The 24,817-nt window shown below is 46.5% G+C and overlaps 1 long non-coding RNA gene across 1 annotated transcript; it reads right to left on the reverse strand.

Annotated features, from left to right (window-relative positions):
• Nucleotides 1-32: 32 nt before the first annotated feature.
• Nucleotides 33-24,022, reverse strand: LOC117511358. Its single transcript, XR_004560935.1, has 3 exons — nucleotides 23,837-24,022; nucleotides 8,136-8,150; nucleotides 33-46 (listed from the first exon to the last, which is right to left on the reverse strand). It is a non-coding gene; the product is annotated as an uncharacterized LOC117511358 (long non-coding RNA).
• Nucleotides 24,023-24,817: the final 795 nt, after the last annotated feature.

Genomic DNA, 24,817 nt, shown 5'->3' on the forward strand with positions numbered 1-24,817 from the left:
ACAACATAAACTGCACTCTCCCAATGGTCTGGAAGTTTCTTTTTGCCTTGCTGCCCCTTGTTGGAGAGTAACACGCGGTCCCCAACCTCGACAGTGGCCCCTCGCACTTTTTTATTGTAAAGCTCAGTATGACGGCGCAACTGCTTTGAAGCGGAGGTTTGGGCTATTTCCATGGCCTCTTTTAGGTCTTTCTGCAAGGTGTGCACATAGGGGTCATAGTCGGCAAATTCTTTGTTGTCCAGAACTGAACTGAAGATAGTGTCAACGGGAAGCCTTGGCACTCTGCCAAACATGAGCAAGAAGGGTGCAAAGCCAGTCGTCTCATGGATTGTGTAGTTGTATGCAAACGTGAGAGACTTACGTAAATCTGGCCACCTCTGCTTGGCTCTTGGAGGAAGTGCTCGAATCATGTTGCCCAAAGTTCGATTCATCCTCTCACAGGACCCATTGCCCATAGGATGGTACAGAGTCGTGTGAGACTTCTGGACCCCAGCAACACTGAGCAACTCAGTGATCAAAGCGGGAACCCATAGATACAAAAATAGTTATGCATTACTGATGTGGAACTGCTTTTGCAGATTGATTCGGGCACAGAAAGGCATGAGCCATTTTTGTGAAATGATCCATGACAATGAGTACATCCAACGACTTGTTAGCATGATCCTCGGCTGTCCAGAAATCAATGCACACCAGTTCTAGGGGCTCTGATGCTCTAATGTTCTTCAGGGGTGCTGAGCTTCTGGTTCTGGTGATTTACTTACTAGACACCGTCTGCAATTCCTGACATACTCAGTCACGTCTTTATGCAGACCAAGCCAAAAGAACCTCTGTCGTGCAAGGTACAATGTCCGCTGCTGCCCTTGGTGGCCAGCCTCATCATGGGTGGGTAGGGAGAGTTCCCATGGGATAAAAAAGCTTTTTAACCTACCATCCCTGGTTCTCAAGACCAGGCACCTAAGTGGCTCTACTCTACTCTTTTCTACTCTCCTATTTTACTCTTCCTTTTTAGATATTTAGATATACCTTTGTATACTGGCATAGTTCCACCTTAGAATTGGAATATAATATATAAGATATACCTTACTGAATTTTCATGGACACCCTGCAAAACCTTTGCATGCAAGGAAGATGTGTTGACGTACATATAGGTCCTTTGTTTCATGATTGTATTCCTTGCCACATGATACAAAATACCGTTCCTCAAGGTAGGCCTGTCCCAACACTTCAAAAACCTGACAACTCTGGTAGCTTCCTTGCTGCGCTCCCTCCTGGATAGTCTACGACCCCTCTCCAAATAGAACAACACTCTGCTCAGGACACTGTCATCACGCTGTCTCTCTGCTAGAATATTGAGAGGGATCACCTCAGAATCAACATGCTCTGGAGTCAGCACAGTCTGAGGGAACTGAGGCAACAGGTAAGCATATGGACACACTTTCGATTTGGGCTGGTGGTGAGCCTGAAAAACAGCTGCCACCTCTCCTGATGACAAGGACCCAGACTGAGCAACCAATACTGACTGTGAAGTAAGTGGTTGGCATCCGGCTGTGAATCTGTCAGATGGCTGCATGGACTGGCAAAAAGCGTCCTCCACACCATGTGCACAGACAGCCTCTGCTTCAGCTAGCAAGTCATTATATGGCAGTCTAATAGCTTTACAAGATGTGCACAGTCACAAAAGGCTCTCTGCTCAAGGTATCTGCAACTGTGTTCTTAGGGCCTGTTCACATGCATCCATCCTTGCTTTGGAGAGTATGTAAGTCAGAGGGTTATTATCTGTCCAAACTGTGAACTGCTGACCCCTCAACCAATGATGGAATTTGTCACACAAAGCACATTTCAAAGCAAAAAATTCCAACCTATGGGCTGGATACTTGGACTGTGCATGCGTGAGTTACTTACTTGCAAAGGCAATTGGCCTCACGGTTGACCCTCCATCTGCAGTCTGTGATAAAACAATGCCTAGACCATTGCAAGAAGCATCCACAGAAAGGAGGAATGGTCTACTGAAATCAGGGTGAACCAAAGGGTCCTGCTCCAACAACGCCTTTTTCAGTTTGTCAAAAGCTTGGCTGCACTCATGAGTCCAGTCAGCTTCAGTAAGCTTTCTTTGCAACTGCTTGCGCTTACGCCCCGCTCCATGAGGGCTCTGAGCACCCGTTGTGAGTCCAAATAATGGCTTTACAATGGACAAGCAACCTTCAATAAACTGCTGGTAGAACACTACCATGACAAGAAAGGACCGACTCTTTCTCTGAGATGGAATGTTGATACCCTGCTCCATGAGATCGGATTCAGTCAGTGACATGATGGCAGCCACTTTGTCAGGGTTGGATCCTATAGCATCAGCACTGATGATATGCCCCCATAATCTTACAGATCTCTGCAAGAAGTGGCATTTCTTTGGAGCCAGTTTGAGATTGTGAGCCTTGAGGCGCCCAAAGAGCATCTCTAAATGCTCCAATGCCAGCTCCTCTGTAGGGGAAAACACCAACACATCATCCAGGTAGCAGAGCACAGTGAGAAAATTTTTGTCTCCGAAAATTCTCAGCATCATTCTCATGAAGGTCGTGGGGCTATTACATAGCCCCTGGGGCATTCGATTGTATTCATACAATCCAAATGGCGATGTACAGGCTGTATACTTTTTGTCATCCTCATGGACCCCCACATTGTACCCTGAGGTAAGGTCCATTGTGGAAAAGAATGCATTGCCCACTAGGGCTGCCTGGCATCAGATGGGTGAGGGAGAGGGTGAGTGTCTTTGATTGTTTGGGCCTTAAGCCAACAAAAGTCATTACATATCCTAATCTCACCTGACGTTTTCCAAACAAGTACCAACAGTCAGGCAAACTCACTTCTGGATCTCCGAATTATCTCTCTCTCCTCCAGCTCATCCAGTGCTTGCCTGAGTTTCTCATACTGCGTAGGTGGTACACGTCAGCAGGGAAGTCGGAAAGGCTTTCATCGACACCTCTGATCCAATGTACACAGCCCATAGCCTTACCACAGTCCAACTTGGCTCTGGAGAAAATGGACTGATATTCTGCAGTGAGATTGATTAGCCTTTCCTTGCAGGTAGGCAACACCTCACATGAGTCAATGTTCAGATCAGACAACCCCAGGCTGTCCAAAACCAAATGCCAAGGATAAGTTTGACAACCTGGTTTTCTTGGTGGAGGCTGATTGGGCAAGCTGGAAACTTGTGTGGTCAGACAAAATGCTACACTGCCACACAGGAGTACATGTCAGCCATTTTATTATTACTTCTTAAGGTGACAGGCTTTTCAGAAGGATTAATCACCTTAAGTTGTCGTCTCAAGGCAGTGCTACGGTTCACCCTACGATCACCGATCGTGGTCTCGCTCTCGAGGTTATTTGCTCCAAGATAACGGTGCTACCAGCAGGGAGCTCGCTTGGTCCCTGTGTTTGGTCATGGGCTCCAGCATAACCGCCTTCTTCAACTTAACAATGACAATCTTGTCAGGCACACCAACTGTCTCCTGTCTTTCCACTTGAGCCATCAACCCTGACAGGTGTTTATCTGAAGGCCCATCAGAACCAGCTGAGTTGGCGCATGAACCCAAATGGCTTGTTTCCATCTTTAAGTGATGAGCTAGGTAGATTGCTACCAATGATAAGGCTGTCATGCTGCCCAGAAACCACTAAAGTTGGTACGAGAACTTTACAGCCATAAAGCTCGACCTCCAGGTCCAACACACCTGATGGAAATGTTTTTGAGCCACCACATCCAATCAGAACAACATCAGTGGGCTCAAGAGTGGGGGCCTTCAGTACGTCTTGCTGTAATAGCTGAGGTATCAGCGCAGAGCTTATACTGCAAGCCATAGAACCACTGTCGAGCATAGCTCTCACTGAGCTATGGTTTACCTCTTACCTGACTGGTAGAACTTTTAGTGTGACGGTGGGCAATGCAGTGTCGGAATCTGCAGATCTTCTGTGGGGTGTGCCACAGGGATCGGTCTTGGGACCTGTTTTGTTCTCATTGTATCTCCTTCCTCTCAGCAAGCTGATCCAGCAGTTCAGTGATGTGTCCTATCATTTGTATGCCGATGATCTGCAGCTGTACTGCTCTTTTAAGACAACTGAGCCACAGAAACTCTGCTATCTCACAAATTGTTTGGCCAAAATTAAGGAATGGCTCACTGAGAACAGTCTGCAGTTAAATTCCAATAAGACTGAGACTCTGATTGTAGCACCAGATAGTGCTGTACCTGGAATTAAGCAGCATCTCGGTAGCCTAAGCTGCACGGTCAAAAGCAGCCTGCATAACCTGGGTGTCATTTTGGATGGAGGAATGTCTTTGGAGCAGCACACAAATTACCTGGTTAAGAACTGTTTTTTCCAAATTCGGAACATCTCTAAGCTCCGTAAGATGGTGACTTTAAAAGAGCTTGAGATGATTGTTCATGCGTTCATCTCATCGTGTTTGGATTATTGTAACAGTCTCTTCACCTATCTGAATAAGAAGGAGTTGGCCCGTCTGCAGGTTGTGCAAAATTCTGCTGCGCGCCTGCTTACCCGCACCCGCAGGAGGGACCATATTACTCCTATTCTTAACACTTTGCATTGGCTGCCTGTCTCCTACAGGATTCATTACAAAATCCTGGTATTGACTTTTAGAGCTCTGCATGGACAGGCACCGGAGTACATCAGGGACCTGATCCAGTCTTATGCTTCCTCCAGGAGCCTCAGGTCGTCCAATCAGAACCTGTTGATGGTTCCTCGGACCCGTTTTAAAACTCGCGGGGACAGATCTTTTAAAGCGGTGGCGCCTAGCCTCTGGAATGAGCTTCCCTGTGCCCTTCATTCTCTGGATTGTATAGATACTTTTTGAAGGCAACTAAAGACGCATTTCTTTAAGTTAGCTTTTTAGCCTAATATTGCATTTTATTGTTTTCGTATATTTTTAGATTATTTTTGTATGCCATGTGCAGCGCTTTGTGACCCTGGTCTGTGAAAGCCGCTTTATAAATAAAGCTTACTTATTTACTTACTTACTTACTGTCACCTTCCCACCCAAGGTAACATTTTCATAAAACAGTTCATCATGTGGTCCTAGTCTCTGCATGTTTTGGAAAATCAGTCTGCATCCCATTTCTCTCACCTCATCTACATTTTGATAGAGATTCTGAATCTTCAACATCATCAGTTACTGGGGAATCACTCTCAGGCCCAACACTTGTCCCCTTCCTATGTAGGCCAAGTAGTTTCCCTCCTGCCTGACTGTGGAGTCTGCAGCACGATTCTTCCTGGCTACAACCCTGGGACAGTTAGCGCATATGTGGTCGGAGGCGAAACAGATATAGCATAGCTGATGGGTTCTGCAGTGGTAGTGTGTGGTGTGTTCTGGTCTCCACAAATGTCGCATGGCAAAGATGGTCTGCCTATGAATTTGGAATTCTGTTGGGCCCCAACTTCGTACCTAGGCTGTTGTGGCTGTTGTTGAAGAACCTGTTCCAGCATGGCAACAAGGCGATCAAGATGATCCGGGGGAATCCTCTGTCTGCGGTCCACAAGATGGTACTGTAACAGGCTTCTGAGCTGAAGCAGTGTGGGTGTTCGTTACCTGTTGGTTACTGATAGTCGCTTACTTCAAACTAAGCTTCTTGTATCTGCTAAGTTCAACCAGTCTCTCATGAATTTCCGCTGCAGTCCACTTTTGTATGAGCTTACACTTGAAAATGAGAGCTAACACAGGGTCAGGACAATGGCGAATAAACATCAAATCAAAATCAAATCAATTTTATGTATAGTGCCTAATCACAACAAACAGTTGCCCCAAGGCGCTTTATATTGTAAGGCAAAAGCCATACAATAATTACAGAAAAACCCCAACGGTCAAAACGACCCCCTGTGAGCAAGCACTTGGCGACAGTGGGAAGGAAAAACTCCCTTTTAACAGGAAGAAACCTCCAGCAGAACCAGGCTCAGGGAGGGGCAGTCTTCTGCTGGGACTGGTTGGGGCTGAGGGAGAGAACCAGGAAAAAGACATGCTGTGGAGGGGAGCAGAGATCAATCACTAATGATTAAATGCAGAGTGGTGAGTGGAGTGGCATGGCAGTCAAGTCTCCAGACAGATAATCAAATGCCTTATTCTGTCTCCTAAGACAGTCTTCAGTCATCTCCATAGACCTGTTTAGTCTTAGCCAGTACTCAAATGGGTGTTCACCTGAACTTGGTAATGTGGCATAAAAGTCAGCCAAGTAGACATCGGCATCAATTTGACCAGTTAACGCTTAGCCTGTCCTGTCCTGCCCATCCTGTCTATGACTGATGCTGAGACCCTGATTCATGTGTTTGTCTCTTCTAGATTGGACTACTGCAATGTTCTATTTTCTGGTTTACCACAGTCCAGCATTAGGGCTCTCCAATTGGTTCAAAATGCTGCTGCCAGACTTTTGGCATGAAGCAGAAAGTTCGACCACATTACACCCATTTTGGCGTCTCTTCAATGGCTTCCTGTCCCAGTGAGATCAGATTTTAAGGTTCTGCTACTAACCTATAAAATTGTTCATGGACTGGCACCTCCCTACCTAGCTGACCTAATTAAACCCTACGTACCAGCCCGGGCTTTGCGTTCTCAGGGTGCAGGGCTACTTTATGTCCCTAGGGTGAATAAGAAGTCTGCAGGTCACAGAGCTTTCTCTTATCGTGCCCCTGTTCTGTGGAATGATCTCCCTGCATCAATAAAACAGTCAGATTCTGTGGAGATTTTCAAGTCCAGACTTAAGACGGACTTATTTTCCCTTTCATATGGCTAGCATACTGAGTATGTTACAATGCTTTTTACTCTTTTAAATTAATTTTATTAGTAAACGGAGCGTGCTGCGGCGTCAACTTTATCTAAATTCTGGTTCTTTTAGTGAAGCTTAGGGCTAGTGGCCGACGATCACTAGCCCTAAGTATTTCTTCTGTTTATCTTGTTGCTTAAAGCTGACAAATTACACTGTATTTGTTGTCTTTCTGATGCTTGATTCTGTTTTTTTTCTCTCTCTCTCTCTGTTTGAGGTGCGGCTTCATCCAGAGATGGGTGTGGTATCTATTCTGGAAACCATCCTGTGCACTGGCAACATTTCCTGTATGTTCATTTTGAGAATTGTTCTATAATTTATGTGTGTATCATGGCCCAAGCAGAGGGTCACCCCTTTGAGTCTGGTCTGCTTGAGGTTTCTTCCTCAAAGGGAGTGTTACCTTACCACTCTTGCTCTGGGGGTTAGTAAGGTTAGACCTTACTTGTGTGAAGCACCTTGAGGCAACACTGTTGTGATTTGGGGCTATATAAAACAGTCACCAGACAGTCACCTGACTGACAATCACCTACCTGTCAGTCAGGTATGTGATGACAGTGGCATGATGGTGCCAGGGTGTTTGGCTTGTCATCTGTCTGCGAACATTTTGTTTTTGACAATTATATCAGTTTTTACAGTAAAAGTCAGCCCTTTACTGGTGTAACATTTAATAAATTTACAGATATTCAGGCTTCGCAACGGGGAACCAATATATGTAATGTTTATTTATGGAATAATCTTTATTTAACGCGATTGGCTCACACCGGGGAACCAATATATGTAATGTTTTTGTTTAAATCTTTATGCCTCCATGCGGGAGCATCAACAGATGTGTAACAGTTTTAATAATAAAGCCTCCACATGGGAAACCATTAATATGTAGCAATCTATAGTGAATAAGTAATTAAACTCCCAAATTGAATTAGATTGGGCTAGGCCCAATATAAAGGGTCACCAAAATAATTAATTTAGGGTTTAATACTTATTTAATATTACTCGGGGCACCACCTATTATTTTTTTTATAGAATAGGTACTATAATTTAAACATTAATTTATCAGTCTCGAATGAATTAATCTAGCTCAATTTAATTTAATCAATCTCTGATCTGAAGTCTGAATTCTCACGATATGGTTGACCAAGAGTTTCCTTCTGAACACAAAATGACCACAGCAAAAATATTTACAATTTATTTAAAATTTATACAAGAAATGAACATTTTATTGGCATTTTATGGACAGTGATTAAAAATAAGTTCATTCATGGAAACAATTTTCTTACTCACTCATGAGCCGTTGGAAGAAAGGAAGATAAAGCTTAAAACTTTAAGTAAATAAATCTGATTGGAATTTAGTGATGAATTTTGAAGCCAATTATTAGGAAAAATATTAAACAGGTATGAATATGTTTAAAAAAGGAGCCAAAGGATTAAAATTAGCCACTTTGTATCCATAGACAACAAACCCTTTTCCTGGATCACTTAGCTGCTGTTGAAGAGTTGTTTCGTCTGTCGTGGATATTCATGCTCTGGGCAGCGTGAGCTTACCTGGGTCGGAGGGGTTAACTCAGAGGTGTCCCCGAGTGATCCCAGGGCTTGTGCCGGCTGGTGTTACCGACAGGTTAGCTGCTGGTTTGAAATCAGCTCCGTTGTCAGCTTGCAGGAACCCAGAGGTAGAAGGTGTTTTGTTAAAAATGGTGTCTGGTAGCTTTAAAAAAGTTGTTGGAGCAAAATTAAAAGTCTTCGTGAATTTAGAAAAAAGTAAAACTTTAACAGCGTTGAAAATTTTAATGAAAAGGAAAAGTCGCTTTTCTGTAAATTCACTCTTAATTTGAAAAGCTCAGCTCGGAAGTTCTCTTAAAATTTCAAAAGACTTGACGCACCTTAAAGCGTCAGGTTAAAACTTTAAGTTTGTCAAAACTTGTTTTGTTTTGTTTTTTTGCCTCCTTGCTCTCGGCCGAGACGGTCGCATTTTTTTCTTCTCCCTCCCTCCTTATCTTTCCTGCTTCTGTGGCGTGTTGTCTGTGAGGCTGCCAGCTTTGCTCTTCTGGAAACAGCAAAAATGGATCTGTTAAAGTGGTCTCTGAACGCAATTGACACTATTTTTTCTACAAGACACTCGGAAGCGGAGGACCCAACCTGTCCTGCCGGGACACATGTGATGGGTTATGTGATGGACAGTTGGAGGAAATGGCAGGTCATGTGCCTTTACACGCTGTCTGTGGAGGACGTCGAAGATGTGTATATATTTGGCATGGTGGTGACCGGGTTCCTGCTGTGTGGAGCGGGCATAGCGCTGGTTTACCAGAAAATTAAGAAAGTGGAAGCAGCAATAATTGGCCCATCCAGGCTGCCCCACATGATTGATTCGATTGGAAGGGCAGTGTCAGCTCAGTCGGCGGGTGTTAACCGCACGTTGGAAACCATCTCTGGTAGGATGGCTGCACTGGAAAACTGCATTGATCGTCAGTAATGACCATATCTCCTCTCCTAATTCAGATGTATTGGAAGCCACTCTGTCTCAGACTGTGGAATCTTTCAGGCATCTGCTAATCTGGATTTTCATTCGGCTTCCCAAAACACAGCTGCACTTCAAGGCCGCTGTGATAAAAACCTCCTGGAGAAGAACAACGCTCATGCCTCACTCCCCCTGGTCTTCCCCCGCCCTCAGCTTCTCCAGCTCTGACACTGACTGTGGACAGTGGACAGTTCAGGGCTGGGCCCTTCCTCCCTCCAGAACGGACGAACAAGGCCGTTGATGGCGCCTAAAGGCGGCCTCCATGTGTTCTGTCTGATAACTGGACTCTTACAAATCTCGGTCGTCGTCTCTCGTGTTGTTGTGTGTGATCATTGTTCATTGTGCTGATGGGTTTTTTCCTGCATTACTGCTGCATGATTCAATGCAGGAGCAATGAAGGTTTTTCTTTCCCAAGTTTTACCTTGTGTGTGCTTTTTATATGTGTTCATGTACCGGGTCGGCTTATGTGTGTTGTTTGTGTGTGTCGTCTGTCGTCATGAGGCCGGTCATGGTTTGCTCAGCCCTGCTGTTGACCTAAGGCAGGACATACATCTGGAGATGGTCCCTGGGCGCCTAAAGGCGACTTCTGCTCCTAACTGGCAATTAGGATGGGTTAAATGCAGTAAACACATTTCATTGTGCAGGGAACATGTTCCTTTGTGCATAGGACAATAAAATTCTTTTGAATCCTTGAATCCTTGAATTGTAAAGAATGAATGAATGCCACGTGGTAGCTTAGTTTAGCTTAGCAATGGGGCCTTGGCCCAAAAATAAAAATGAAGCATTTACAAAGAAGAAAAAGAGAAAAGCAGCAGAGAGCGCGTGGAGAAGCGAGAAGAGTCGAGCGAGGCTCTGTCCTAGCTTCTTAAAGGGGGACTGACATCACCAAACTCCGCCCATTTAGGGTGTGTAATCTCACAGAAAACGTCATGTCTTCAGAGGGCAAACAGATATGATTCAATTATTTAAACACATTAATTAGCGTGGTAAGACACTCGAATGGATGCACATTATTCAGCATCACTTAAACACATCCTCTGGGTTAAAACAGAATATTTCATCAATTTTGATAATGCAGAAAGGTCACACTTACACACATATCAGTGGCAAGAACACATATCAATAAATCGAATGACTATATGCAAAGCATTTTGTTTGAATAATTATTGCAAACAAACATTATAAGTCTTTAGATATAAATGAAAGAAATACTGATCTAAATTTTTATTTCAAACCAAAGGTCTTTTCCTTTGCTTTAAACCTCAAGATAAAAGCCGATTGTCAGGACAAAGTTTATGACCACGTGTTATTGTGAGGGAAGGGATATCATCTTGCAGTCTTGAGACCATAAAGTGGGTTCTTCAAGCCTGGAGAAGCTCAGATTCTGATGTGAAGCTATTATAATGTCATGTAATTCATAATGACCGAAATTTAACCAATAAAAGGCAAGGGCTTCCCTTTGAAGAACTTTGAATTACAGCTTTGTTTTTCCTCTGAGAAGCAGTGTTGGACCATCGGGGGATGTCTCCAGATTTATCTGAAGATCTCCAGATGACTTAGAAATTTCTCAACTGGGGGTGGAAACACACTCTCTGTCTCTAGTTGAAAACTCAGTTTTTTGTTGAGACAGGATTAATGTATTTTATTAAATTAGGGCGAATTGAGGCCATGGCGCTACACTGGTCTATGATCACCAAGCGCTACTGGATCTTCGACCTTCTTCACGATATTTGGCAAATTTTGATTATGGAGGATATGGCAATTCATGCCCACTTTTCCTTTCAGGAGTGCCAGATTACCTCTGTCTTGTGTTGGCTCCACCTGTGTGCAGAGCACGTGCAGAGTGAATTTTCAAAATCTGCGGCCACTGGCATGGGAAACTGGTAATGCTAGTGTTAAGGCTAGCACTGAGGCCCCAGCAAGTATAGCACTGGTAAACGCCAGCTCGCTGGCAAATAGAACCTTTGTTATTAAGGACTTGATCCTGTCTCATGGACTGGATTTCCTCTGCGTAACCGAGACCTGGGTTGGTGTTGGTAAGTTAAGCGCTTTTTCTGAACTTTGGTCTGTTGGCTTTACTTATCTTTCTACGCCAAGAGCTTTGGGTTGCGGAGGGGGTGTCGTAACTGTTTACAGAGAGCGTTTTAAGTGTAAACAGTTTGCTTCAACATTTACAGCATCAAGCTTTGAGCTAAACACACTTGTTTTGACTGCTAACCCTAACCGTGTTGTGCGCTGTTGTTTACAGGCCACCTAAATACAACTAACTTCTTGGCCGAAATCATGCCTCAGTTTAACCGTATATTGATTGTGGGTGATTTTAATGTTCATGTATGTTGTGCTGATAAACCTATGATCAAAGACTTTTTGGAGCTTATTGACCCTTTTAACTTTGTGCAGTGTGTTTCTGGACCCACACAAGTACACGGACATACACTGGACCTTGTTTTAACTTATGGCATTTCCGTGTGTAATTCAGAAGTCTGTGATGCTGTGTTTTCTGACCATGCACCGATTCTTTTTGATGTACCTTATTTATGCAACACTGTCAAACCGCGCCACTCTCATGTAATTAATTCAACCACTGCTGCCCAGTTCTCTGCGGCTTTTAACAATTCACTGTTCCTTTGTGGTGGTTGTGGACGAGGCTCTCTGAAGGTAAAGCTGCCACTGAATATGTTTCGGACTTTATTTACATTAATTACAAAGAAATACAAACAGTATGACACTTTATGGTAAATCTGCATGGAGTAGACAGTTCTCAAAAACTGAGTGACTGTGCAAGAAAGAGAAGAGTGAGGAAAGCCACCAAGACACCCAGACAACCCAGAAGAAGTTATGGGCTTACGTGGCTGTGATTGGAGAAATTGTGCACAGCTCAAGCTTTGCATTTAGTATCACTACTCTTAGCTTCATAGTGGAGTAAAGCAGAGAAGGATTTTCTTTCACCAGAACAGATCAAATCCAGGCTTACATCTCAGATGTACCTTCTGGCAATTTGTAGCTCAACTTTCAGGTCTTCTTTTTAAGAAAATCCTCCTCTATACCACTTAATCATGAAGCTGGATAACTGGTGATACAAAATGCAAAGCTTGCACTGTGCACAATTTCTCCAATCACAGCCACATAAGGCTGTAACTTCTTCTGGGTTGTCTGGGTGTCTTGGTGGCTTTCCTCATTCTTCTCCTTCTTGCACAGTCAGTTTTTGAGAACTGTCTACTCCATGCAGATTTACCATAGAGTGCCAAACTGTTTGTATTTCTTTGTAATTAATGTAAATAAAGTCCGAAACATATTCAGTGGCAGTTTTACCATCAGAGAGCCTCGTTCACAACCACCACAAAAGACTCCAAGCTGTCATTGACGTTAAAGGGGGCAACACAAAGAACAGGGGTATGTAAACTTTTGATCAGGGTCATTTGGGTAGTTTGTGTTGTCATTATGATTTGAAAAGAGTAAACACTGTTGTTTGACAATAAATATGTTGAGGAAAGTGTAATGCACGGACCCACAACAGGGGGCGTAAATGAACGGTCAATAGATAAACCAATAAATACAATTTATTGCGGCAAATGTGCACAACAGGTCGAATACTGCTTTTAGACAGTCAATCACAAGATACAACAGGTGATGTGTGGGCAGGCCCGAGGGTAGGAGACGCTTATCCAGAAAAGAGCCGAGGCCCACAAGGTTCCACCGCCAATGGAGACCTGCAGTATGCCGAAGCCGCCAAGTCCTGAGTCCCCAGGTGGCCTCTGCTTCCAGCTGTCAGATCCGGCACTGCTGGCAGGAACAAAAACAGGTTAATGGTGGGTGTGTGGACACCCAGTAAACAGTCAGCAAACAGTCACGGTTTCTTCCTGAGGGAAAGATCCACCACTCCCAGAAACAGGAACGCTGAGAACGTGCAGTACCAATAGTACACTTAAGGTTCAGGAAAGTGAGAAGCAGGAAACGCCAACTCCCTCCAACCTCCACAAAACCCAGCTCCAAGCTGAGAGCATACAAAGGTTACGACTGCAAACTCAGTAGTAAATAATGTGCGAACGGCACAAAAATGGCTGAGAGGTAGGCTGATATCTCGGCAGAGATGTGGTGTCTCCTCCAGGCTTTTATGGTGCTGCAGATGATAATTGCTGACAGCTGTCAGTCCTGGCTCCTGGATGGCAACTCCGCCCTCTGGTGCCTGAAACCCGACAACAGGCAGGGCGCCCTCTGGCATTGGCCAGCAGTACCTCTTCTTCGGGCGGCCCACACAACAAAATAGCTTCACCCAACCACTAACCATGAGTGACAAAAAGGTTTTTGGGCTATCATTCATATTCTCTGAAAAATGGCCAAAAAAACCCCCAAAAAAACAACTAAACTTCTGCCAGGGTATGTAAACCTTTGAGCACAACTGTATATTAAAGAAACAGATGAAAATTAAATTATTAACATAGTTCATAAGCTAAAAGGAGGAATAATCAACTGACAGTGACAACCTTGATATGTTTTTGATAAAAAATATATATATTATTGATTGTACTGTTAAACCCTTGACTTATATTTGTAATTTGTCATTGATTACTGGGAAATTTCCTTCTAAAATGAAAATAGCTAAGGTGATACCACTGTTCAAATCTGGAGACAAACATGTCTTTTCAAACTACATGCCAGTCTCATTGTTACCACAATTTTCAAAAATTCTGGAAAAGTTATTTGTGAGGAGGTTGAACAATTTCATAACTAAACATCACATACTCAGTGAACAGCAGTATGGTTTTAGAAAGAATTGTACTACTTCACTGACTAAGTGATTTTGTTGAACAAGTTACAAATGCAATAGAGAAGAAGAAATACACTGTAGGAGTTTTCTTTGATTTGCAGAAAGCATTTGATACCATAGATCACACTTTACTATTGGACAAATTACTGAAGTATTAGAGGACTGGCCCTTGATGGGATAGCTAACTATTTACACAACAGATATCAGTGTGTCCATTTTGGGGGGATAAATTCTGAATTTTTGAGGATTACATGTGGGGTGCCCCAACGTTCAGTCCTTGGGCTGTTATTGTTCTGTTGTATATTAATGATATAGGTTTGGTTTCCAAGTCTGTGAGATATATTTTGTTTGCCGATGATACAACTGTGTTTGGTGGTGGGGGTCATTTGGGACAGCTCCTAGACATGATGGAGAGGCAACTACAAAAAATTAAATACTGGTTTGATTCAAATAAATTATCGCTTCATTTGGGTAAAACAAAATGTATTATATTTGGATATACAGTAGTGTTCAGAATAATAGTAGTGCTATGTGACTAAAAAGATTAATCCAGGTTTTGAGTATATTTCTTATTGTTACATGGGAAACAAGGTACCAGTAGATTCAGCAGATTCTCACAAATCCAACAAGACCAAGCATTCATGACATGAACACTCTTAAGGCTATGAAATTGGGTTATTAGTAAAAAAAAAAAGTAGAAAAGGGGGTGTTCACAATAATAGTAGTGTGGCATTCAGTCAGTGAGTTCACCAATTTTGTGGAACAAACAGGTGTGTATCAGGTGTTGTGTGTTGGGGGTTTGGCTGGATTTTTGGTACTGCCTTTTCTTTTTGTTTGCTCCCCAGGTGGTTAGTGGCTCTACTCTGAGTATAATGTGTTGAGCTGAAGCATCCCTCACCCTCATCAAGCCAACTTCCTGCAAATGACTTCCAGCTGAAGTGAATATCCTGATGATTACGCTCATGTGCAGATCCACAGGACTCTCAGCTGAAGTGAATATTCTGATGAAACTCTGCATTTAAGCCATGAATGCTCAGGGCAGAATTGCCCGAGACTCGACCTTGTGACGACCGTATGTTTATCATTATGACACTGAGGACCGCTCCAGGTTTGACACACCGTGTCTGTTAAGGAGGATGGGTGAGGGTCATGATCCATCAGCACACTTCAGAGGTAACTGTGGCTTTGAATGACTTTTAGTAATTAACAACAGTAATTTGGCGTTTTCCCACGCAGCTCTATTTGAACTGTTGTAACAATTATTTGATTAGCTCCTCACCGCCGTGGCATGTGAATTGTTGGTCCTTCACCTGCTGTGAGGAGCTGCCCCTTTAATTTAAGCCTGAAATTAAGCCTGAATGTGTTTGCTGATGGTGTGCACCTTTGAGTAGCATTTTGTGTAAAATAGTGTGGACTTACCTCACCTTCTCGTCCTTCACAGGCTCGGTCGTTGTCACGACCACCTGGGGGGTGTCGGAGGGGTTCCTGAGTCCAGAACTGCCGGGGCTCCGGTCTGTTTGGCGCTGTTGAGAGTGCGCCATCCTCCGCCTCGCCAGACCGCTAAAATTATGTTGTTTTATTGCACTGGGGATAATAAATCTGTTTTCTGGAACCTCTCTCTGTTCTTTTAACGCTGCGTCTTGTCAGACACTGGTTCGGTTCCTCTAACCCACGTCCAAACACATAACAGGTGTCCCCTATTTCAGGATGAAGCCAGCACCTGTTGAACATGCTTTTCTCTTTGAAAGCCTGAGGAAAATGGGACGTTCAAGACATTGTTCAGAAGAACAGCGTAGTTTGATTAAAAAGTTGATTGAAGAGGGGAAAACATATACACAGGTGCAAAAAATTACAGGCTGTTCATCTACAATGATCTCCAATACTTTAAAATGGACAAAAAAAAAAAAAAGACGCGTGGAAGAAAACAGAAAACAACCATCAAAATGGATAGAAAAATAACCAGAATGGCAAAGGCTCACCCATTGATCAGCTCCAGGATGATCAAAGACAATCTGGAGTTACCTGTAAGTGCTGTGAAAGTTAGAAGACGCCTGTGTGAAGCTAATTTATTTGCAAGAATCCCCCGCAAAGTCCCTCTGTTAAATAAAAGACAGGTGCAGAAAAGGCCACTCTGAAAGGTGCAGTTTTATCACACAGCACAATGCCACAGATGTCGCAAGATTTGAGGGAGCGTGCAATTGGCATGCTGACAGCAGGAATGTCAACCAGAGCTGTTGCTCGTGTATTGAATGTTCATTTCTCTACCATAAGCCGTCTCCAAAGGCGTTTCAGAGAATTTGGCAGTACATCCAACCAGCCTTACAACCGCAGACCACGTGTAACCACACCAGTCCAGAACCTCCACTTCCAGCATGTTCACCTCCAAGATCATCTGAGACCAGCCACTCGGACAGCTGCTGAAACAATCGGTTTGCATAACCAAAGAATTTCTGCCCAAACTGTCAGAAACCTGACTCCAGTTCGTCGTCGTAACCGACTTGAGTGGGCAAATACTCACATTCACTGGCGTTTGGCACGTTGGAGAGGTGTTCTCTTCACGGATGAATCCCGGTTCACACTGTCCAGGGCAGATGGCAGACAGCGTGTGTGGCGTCGTGTGGGTGAGCGGTTTTCTGATGTCAATGTTGTGGATCGAGTGTTGGGGAAAGTGTAGTGACACGGACCCACAACAGGGGGCGCAAATGAACGGACAATGAAAGAGTCAAATATGAACACTTTACCGTTGTGAATGAGCACAACACAGAGAAATGTGAAATTTAACAGACAGTCAATCACAAGGGTGACGTGTGAGCAGGCTCGAGGATAGAAGACGTCTGTCCTGAGATGAACCAGAACCACACGATTTCCTCCGCCACCAAACCCGGAGAATACTGGAGCCGCCAAGTCCCGAGTCCCCAGGTGGCCACCGTCTTCGAAGGTCGGATCTGGTACTGCTGGCAGGGAGCAGAGACAATAAGATATGGGTGTGTGCACACCCAGTAGCAGCAACGGTGGGAATGCCACCTCCACCTCTAACACACACTCGTGCAGCTCCTGTCTACCCACTTATCTGGTAGAGGTGTGCAGCGGAGCCGTTGCTGGACACACCGAATGCCGGTCTCACAGACACGGAACACCACAAGAAAACGGCTGCAAAAAAGAGTTCAGACTGATACACAGTTCACTTTCAAAGCTGAGAATACTACCTGAACGGTTTGACGATATCTCGGCGATGAGGTGGAGATGACGTCCGGGTTTTATGGAGTAAGATGATGAAGCATGAATGAGTGACAGCTGTCAGGAGATAATGAGTGACAGCTGTCACCCCCGGCTGTGTCCGTGGCGGCAGCGCCCTCTCGTGCCTGAAGCCCGCACTTCAGGCAGAGCGCCCTCTGGTGGTGGGCCAGCAGTACCTCCTCTTCTGGCGGCCCACACAACAGGACCCCCCCCCCCCAGGCTTATCGGGGTGTCGACGGTAGAAATCGGCCAGGAGGGCCGGATCCAGGATGAAGCTCCTCTTCACCCAGGAGTGTTCTTCGGGTCCATACCCCTCCCAGTCCACCAGATATTGGAACCCCCGGCCCATTCGACGGACGTCCAGGAGCCGGCACACTGTCCAAGCCGGCTCCCCGTGCAGTTTGATCCTGGAGATGTGGAACACCGGGTGGATCTGCAGTGAGCTGGAGCTTCACTGCGGCAGGGCTAAGGACCTTGAGGATGCAGAAGGGTCCGATGAACCTGTCCATTAGTTTCGGTGACTGTACCTGAAGCGGGATGTCCTTTGTCGACAACCACACCTCCTGCCCGGGCTGGTATGCAGGGGCCGGGGACCGCCGGCGGTCTGCATGGGTCTTGGCCCTCGTCCGGGCCTTCAACAAGGCAGAACGGGCGGTGCGCCACACCCGACGGCACCTCCGAAGGTGGGCCCGGACCGAGGGCACACCGACCTCTCCCTCAACCACAGGAAACAATGGGGGCTGGTACCCCAAACACACCTCAAACGGGGAGAGGCCGCTGGCAGAAGACACCTGGCTGTTATGCGCATACTCGATCCAGGCCAGGTGGTTGCTCCAGGCCGTCGGGTGCGCGGATGTCACACAGCGGAGGGTCTGTTCCAACTCCTGGTTGGCCCGTTCTGCCTGTCCGTTCATCTGTGGATGGTACCCGGACGAGAGGCTCACGGTGGCCCCCAGTTCCCTGCAGAAACTCCTCCAGACGTGAGAGGAAAACTGGGGACCACGATCCGAGACTACGTCAGTAGGGATCCCATGCAGACGGACGACGTGGTGGACCAGGAGGTCCACTGTCTCCTGGGCCGTAGGGAGCTTCGGGAGGGCCATGAAGTGGGCCGCCTTGGAGAATCGGTCCACTATCATGAGGATGGTGGTGTTGCCCTGGGATGGTGGGAGGCCCGTGACAAAATCCAGGCCGATGTGGGACCAGGGGCGATGAGGCACAGGAAGCGGTTGGAGCAGTCCTTGGGACTTCCTGTGGTCAGCCTTGCCCCTGGCGCAGGTGGTGCAGGCCTGGATGTACTCCCGGACGTCGGCCTCCATAGACGCCCACCAGAAGCGCTGCCGGACAACTGCCACGGTCCTTCGCACCCCCCGGATGACAGGAGAGCTTGGAACCGTGACAGAAGTCTAGGACCACAGCCCTGGCCTCTGGTGGGATGTATAGTTTGTCTTTTGGTCCAGTTCCCGGGTCCGGGCTTCGTGCCAGGGCCTCCCGGACGATCTTCTCCACGTCCCAGGTGAGGGTGGCCACGATAGTGGACTCAGGCAGGATGGGCTCCGGTGGATCTGACAGCGCAGTTTTGACCTCCTCTTCGTGTACCCGGGACAAAGCATCTGATCTGTGGTTCTTGGTCCCGGGGCGATAGGTGATCCGGAAGTCAAAACGCCCAAAGAACAGTGACCAGCGGGCTTGCCTGGGGTTCAGCCGCTTGGCGGTCCTGATATACTCCGGGTTCCGATGGTCAGTGAAAACCGTGAATGGCACAGACGCTCCCTCCAACAGGTGTCTCCACTCCTCAAGAGCCTCTTTCACCGCAAGGAGTTCTCGACTGCCAACGTCATAGTTCCGTTCAGCCGGGGTCAACCTGCAAGAAAAGTAGGCACACGGGTGAAGAACCTTATCAGTCTCTCCGCTCTGGGATAGCATGGCTCCTATCCCTGAGTCAGAGGCGTCCACTTCAACCACAAACTGGCGGCTAGGGCCGGGCTGCACCAAAACTGGCGCAGTAGAGAACCGTCGTTTCAACTCCTTGAACGCGGCTTCGCACCGATCCGACCAGGTGAAGGGGACTTTTTGAGAGGTCAGGGCTGTCAGGGGGCTAACTACCTGACTGTAGCCCTTAATGAACCTCCTATAGAAATTAGCGAAGCCGAGGAACTGTTGCAGCTTCCTACGGCTTGTTGGTTGGGGCCAATCTCTCACCGCCGCAACCTTGGCCAGATCAGGGGCGACGGAGTTAGAGGAGATGATAAACCCCAGGAAGGACAAAGAAGTGCGGTGAAACTCGCACTTCTCGCCCTTCACAAACAGTCGGTTCTCTAACAACTGCTGCAGGACCTGACGTACATGCTGGACATGGGTCTCAGGATCCGTAGAAAAGATGAGAATATCGTCCAGATATACGAAGACGAATCGGTGCAGGAAGTCCCGCAAGACGTCGTTAACCAAGGCTTGGAACGTCGCGGGGGCATTGGTGAGGCCGAACGGCATGACCAGGTACTCAAAGTGACCTAATGGGGTGTTAAATGCCGTCTTCCATTCGTCTCCCTTCCGGATCCGAACCAGGTGATACGCATTCCTAAGATCCAGCTTAGTAAAGATTTTGGCTCCATGCAGGGGGGTGAACACGGAATCCAACAACGGCAATGGGTATCGGTTGCGAACCGTAATCTCATTCAGCCCCCTGTAATCAATGCATGGACGGAGTCCGCCATCCTTCTTGCCCACAAAAAAGAAACCTGCACTCATCGGGGAGGTGGAGTTCCGGATCAGCCCGGCAGCTAATGAGTCCCAGATGTAGGTCTCCATTGATTCGCGCTCAGGTCGTGAGAGGTTGTACAGCCTGCTGGACGGGAACTCAACGCCTGGAATCAGATCAATGGCACAATCGTACGGACGGTGCGGGGGAAGGGCGAGTGCCAGATCCTTGCTGAAGACATCAGCAAGATCGTGGTACTTAACCGGCACCGCCGTCAGATTGGGATGGACTTTGACCTCCTCCTTAGCATGTAAACCGGGAGGAACCGAGGATCCTAAACACACCCGATGGCAGGTTTCGCTCCACTGAACTACCACCCCAGACGGCCAATCAATCCGGGGATTGTGTTTCAACATCCACGGGAAACCCAAAACCACGCGGGAGGTAGAAGGAGTCACAAAAAACTCGATCTCCTCCCGATGATTCCCAGACACCACCAGAGTTACAGGTTGTGTCTTGTGCGTGATTAAAGGGAGAAGGGTGCCATCTAGTGCCCGCACCTGCAATGGCGAAGGAAGCGCCACCAGAGGGAGCCCTACCTCCCTTGCCCATCTGCTGTCTAGCAGATTCCCTTCTGACCCCGTGTCCACCAGTGCTGGGGCTTGAAGGGTTAAATCCCTGCTCAGGATTGTAACTGGGAGTCGTGTGGCAATATGTGTGTGTCCCACGTGAATGTTATGAGCCCCCCTTAGCCCAGTCTCTAAGGGCGGGTGTTGTCGTTTTGGCCGTTTGGGGCAGTTTTTCTGTATGTGCTCTTTTGAGCTGCAGAGCAAACACTCCCCGCGGCCCAGCCTCCTCATTCTGTCAGCTGTTCTCATTTTGGCCCTGTGCGTTTCCCTAGCAACGTCAGCAGGGGGAGCTGTTGCCCCACGGAGCGCTGTGGCTGTGGAGCGTGGGGAGGGCGGAACCTTTTCGAACCCAGAAGGGAGAGGGACGGCGCGTGCCCGGCCACGTCCTTCGTCTCGCTCCCGACGGCGTTCCTCCAACCAATTGTCTAACCGTATAACGAGATCAATAAGCCCATCTAAATCCCGCGGTTCTTCCTTAGCTACCAGGTGCTCCTTCAGGACCGACGACAGTCCGTTTATGAAGGCGGCGTGGAGCGCAACGTTATTCCAGCTGGACCTCGCAGCCGCGATGCGGAAGTCGACTGCATATTCGGCTGCGCGCCGGCGCCCCTGTCGCATTGACAGCAGCACTGTTGAAGCGGTCTCTCCTCTGTTAGGGTGATCAAACACTGTTCTGAACTCCCTCACAAACCCAGTATAAGAGGTAAGGAGCCGTGAGTTGTGCTCCCAAAGCGCTGTAGCCCAAGCGCGTGCCTCACCACGAAGCAAGTTAATAACATAAGCCACCTTGCTGGCGTCAGACGCGTACATCACGGGTCGTTGTACAAAGACGAGCGAACACTGCATCAGAAAGTCCGCGCACATCTCCACACAACCCCCGTACGGCTCTGGGGGACTTATGTATGCTTCAGGGGATGGTGGGGGGGTTTGTTGAACGACCAGTGGAACGTTAATATCGGGCACAGGGTCGGCAGAAGGAGGAGCAGCAGCAGCGCTCTGATCGTGCGCTTCCACCTGTGCGGTGAGAGCCTCCATCCTGCGATTAAGGATCACGTTTTGCTAGGTCATCAAATCCAGCTGAGCGGTAAAGGCAGTGAGGATTTGCTGCAACTCACCGAGCACGCCTCCTGCAGTTGCCTGTGCACCCTGCTCTTCCATTGGCTGTCCAACAGATGGGTGACGCCCCTCGGGATCCATGACGATGGCCGAGATATCCTGTTGGGGAAAGTGTAGTGACACGGACCCACAACAGGGGGTGCAAATGAACGGACAATGAAAGAGTCAAATATGAACACTTTACTGTTGTGAATGAGCATAACACAGAGGAATGTGAAATTTAACAGACAGTCAATCACAAGGGTGACGTGTGGGCAGGCTCGAGGATAGAAGACATCTGTCCTGAGATGAACCGGAACCACACGATTTCCTCCGCCACCGAACCCGGAGAATACTGGAGCCGCCAAGTCCAGAGTACCCAGGTGGCCACCGTCTTCGAAGGTCGGATCTGGTACTGCTGGCAGGGAGCAGAGACAATAAGATATGGGTGTGTGCACACCCAGTAGCAACAACAGTGGGAATGCCACCTCCACCTCTAACACGCACTCGTGCAGCTCCTGTCTACCCACTTATCTGTTAGAGGTGTGCAGCGGAGCCGTTGCTGGACACACCGAACGCCGGTCTCACAGACATGGAACAGCACAGGAAAACGGCTGCAAAAAAGAGTTCAGACTGATACACAGTTCACTTTCAAAGCTAAGAATACTACCTGAACAGTTTGACGATATCTCGGCGATGAGGTGGAGATGACGTCCGGGTTTTATGGAGTGAGATGATGAACATCGAGTGGCCCATGGTGGCGGTGGGGTTATGGTATGGGCAGGCGTCTGTTATGGACGAAGAACACAGGTGCATTTTATTGATGGCATTTTGAATGCACAGAGATACCGTGACGAGATCCTGAGGCCCATTGTTGTGCCATACATCCAAGAACATCACCTCATGTTGCAGCAGGATAATGCACGGCCCCATGTTGCAAGGATCTGTACACAATTCTTGGAAGCTGAAAATGTCCCAGTTCTTGCATGGCCTTCATACTCACTGGACATGTCACCCATTGAGCATGTTTGGGATGCTCTGGACCGGCGTATACGACAGCGTGTACCAGTTCCTGCAAATATCCAGCAACTTCGCACAGCCATTGAAGAGGAGTGGACCAACATTCCACAGGCCACAATTGACAACCTGATCAACTCTATGCGAAGGAGATGTGTTGCACTGCATGAGGCAAATGGTGGTCACACCAGATACTGACTGGTATCCCCCCCCAATAAAACAAACTGCACCTTTCAGAGTGGCCTTTTATTGTGGGCAGTCTAAGGCACACCTGTGCACTAATCATGGTGTCTAATCAGCATCTTGATATGGCACACCTGTGAGGTGGGATGGATTATCTCAGCAAAGGAGAAGTGCTCACTATCACAGATTTAGACTGGTTTGTGAACAATATTTGAGGGAAATGGTGATATTGTGTATGTGGAAAAAGTTTTAGATCTTTGAGTTCATCTCATACAAAATGGGAGCAAAACCAAAAGTGTTGCGTTTATATTTTTGTTGAGTGTAAATCCAATTGAGAACTTGTGAGGTGACATCAAAAAAGCTGTTTCTGAAGCACAACCAAGAAATGTGAATGAATTGTGGAATGTTGTTAAAGAATCTTGGAGTGGAATAACAGCTGAAAGGTGCCACAAGTTGGTTGACTCCATGCCTCGCAGATGTGAAGAAATCATGAAAAACTGTGGTTATACAACTAAATCCTAGTTTAGTGATTCACAGGATTGATAAAAAAGCAGTTTGAACATAATAGTTTTGAGTTTGTAGCGTCAACAGCAGATGCTACTATTATTGTGAACACCCCTTTTCTACTTTTTTTTTTACTAATAGCCCAATTTCATAGCCTTAAGAGTGTGCATATCATGAATGCTTGGTCTTGTTGGATTTGTGAGAATCTACTGAATCTACTGGTACCTTGTTTCCCATGTAACAATAAGAAATATACTCAAAACCTGGATTAATCTTTTTAGTCACATAGCACTACTATTATTCTGAACACTACTGTAAGCCCAGGAATTTAAGTATTATCTTATTGAATGATACTGAAATTGAAATAGTAACAGAAACTAAGTTTCTTAGAGTTTTTATTAATGATAAATTAAGTTGGAAAACTCATATAAATTATGCTAAATCCAAAATCTCAAAAGTTATCACAATTCTGTACAAAGCACAATACTTCCTCTCCCAGCATTCATTGGTTACGCTGTATCATTCATTGCTTGTCCCATACATGACCTACTGGATTGAGGTTTGGGGAAACACATATAAATCAAATACAAATACAAACCCAATATTTCTCTTACAAAAGAAAGGTCTAAGAGTTATAAGTAAAAAAAAAACATATCATGAGCCAACAAACCCACTGTTTGCTTGTTTGCCTCTACTGGTGGTTGGCTCACACTGCGGTATTGTATCACTTCCTGTTCCGGAGCACAGCGGTGTTTTTCTGTATCTGTTAGCTGTTTAATCTGCGCAGTTAGATTGAGCTAGTTATCTAGATTACGATTTGTTTCCCAGTGTAATCTTTACGTGCCTTAACTAAAGCACTCCTGCTGAATCACCTCTAAATTATTCACTTTGCGTGTTTTTAGGAATCCGCTAGGTTAGCGTAGCTACTAGCTCTTAGCCGATTTAGCATGGCGGCTTCTCCTGTCTCTCCCGCACTTTTCTGCTCTGGGTGTGAAATGTTTAGTTATTCCTCGGCCTCCTTTAGCAGTAATGGTACTTGTAATAAGTGTAGCTTATTCGTAGCTTTGGAGGCCAGGCTGGGCGAATTGGAGACTCGGCTCCGCACCGTGGAAAATTCTACAGCTAGCCAGGCCCCTGTAGTCGGTGCGGACCAAGGTAGCTTAGCCGCCGTTAGTTCCCCTCTGGCAGATCCCAAGCAGGCTGACTGGGTGACTGTGAGGAGGAAGCGTAGTTCTAAACAGAAGCCCCGTGTACACCGCCAACCCGTTCACATTTCTAACCGTTTTTCCCCACTCGACGACACACCCGCCGAGGATCAAACTCTGGTTATTGGCGACTCTATTTTGAGAAATGTGAAGT

This window comes from Thalassophryne amazonica, chromosome 5, assembly GCF_902500255.1.
Source record: "Thalassophryne amazonica chromosome 5, fThaAma1.1, whole genome shotgun sequence".
NCBI classification, from domain to species: domain Eukaryota; kingdom Metazoa; phylum Chordata; class Actinopteri; order Batrachoidiformes; family Batrachoididae; genus Thalassophryne; species Thalassophryne amazonica.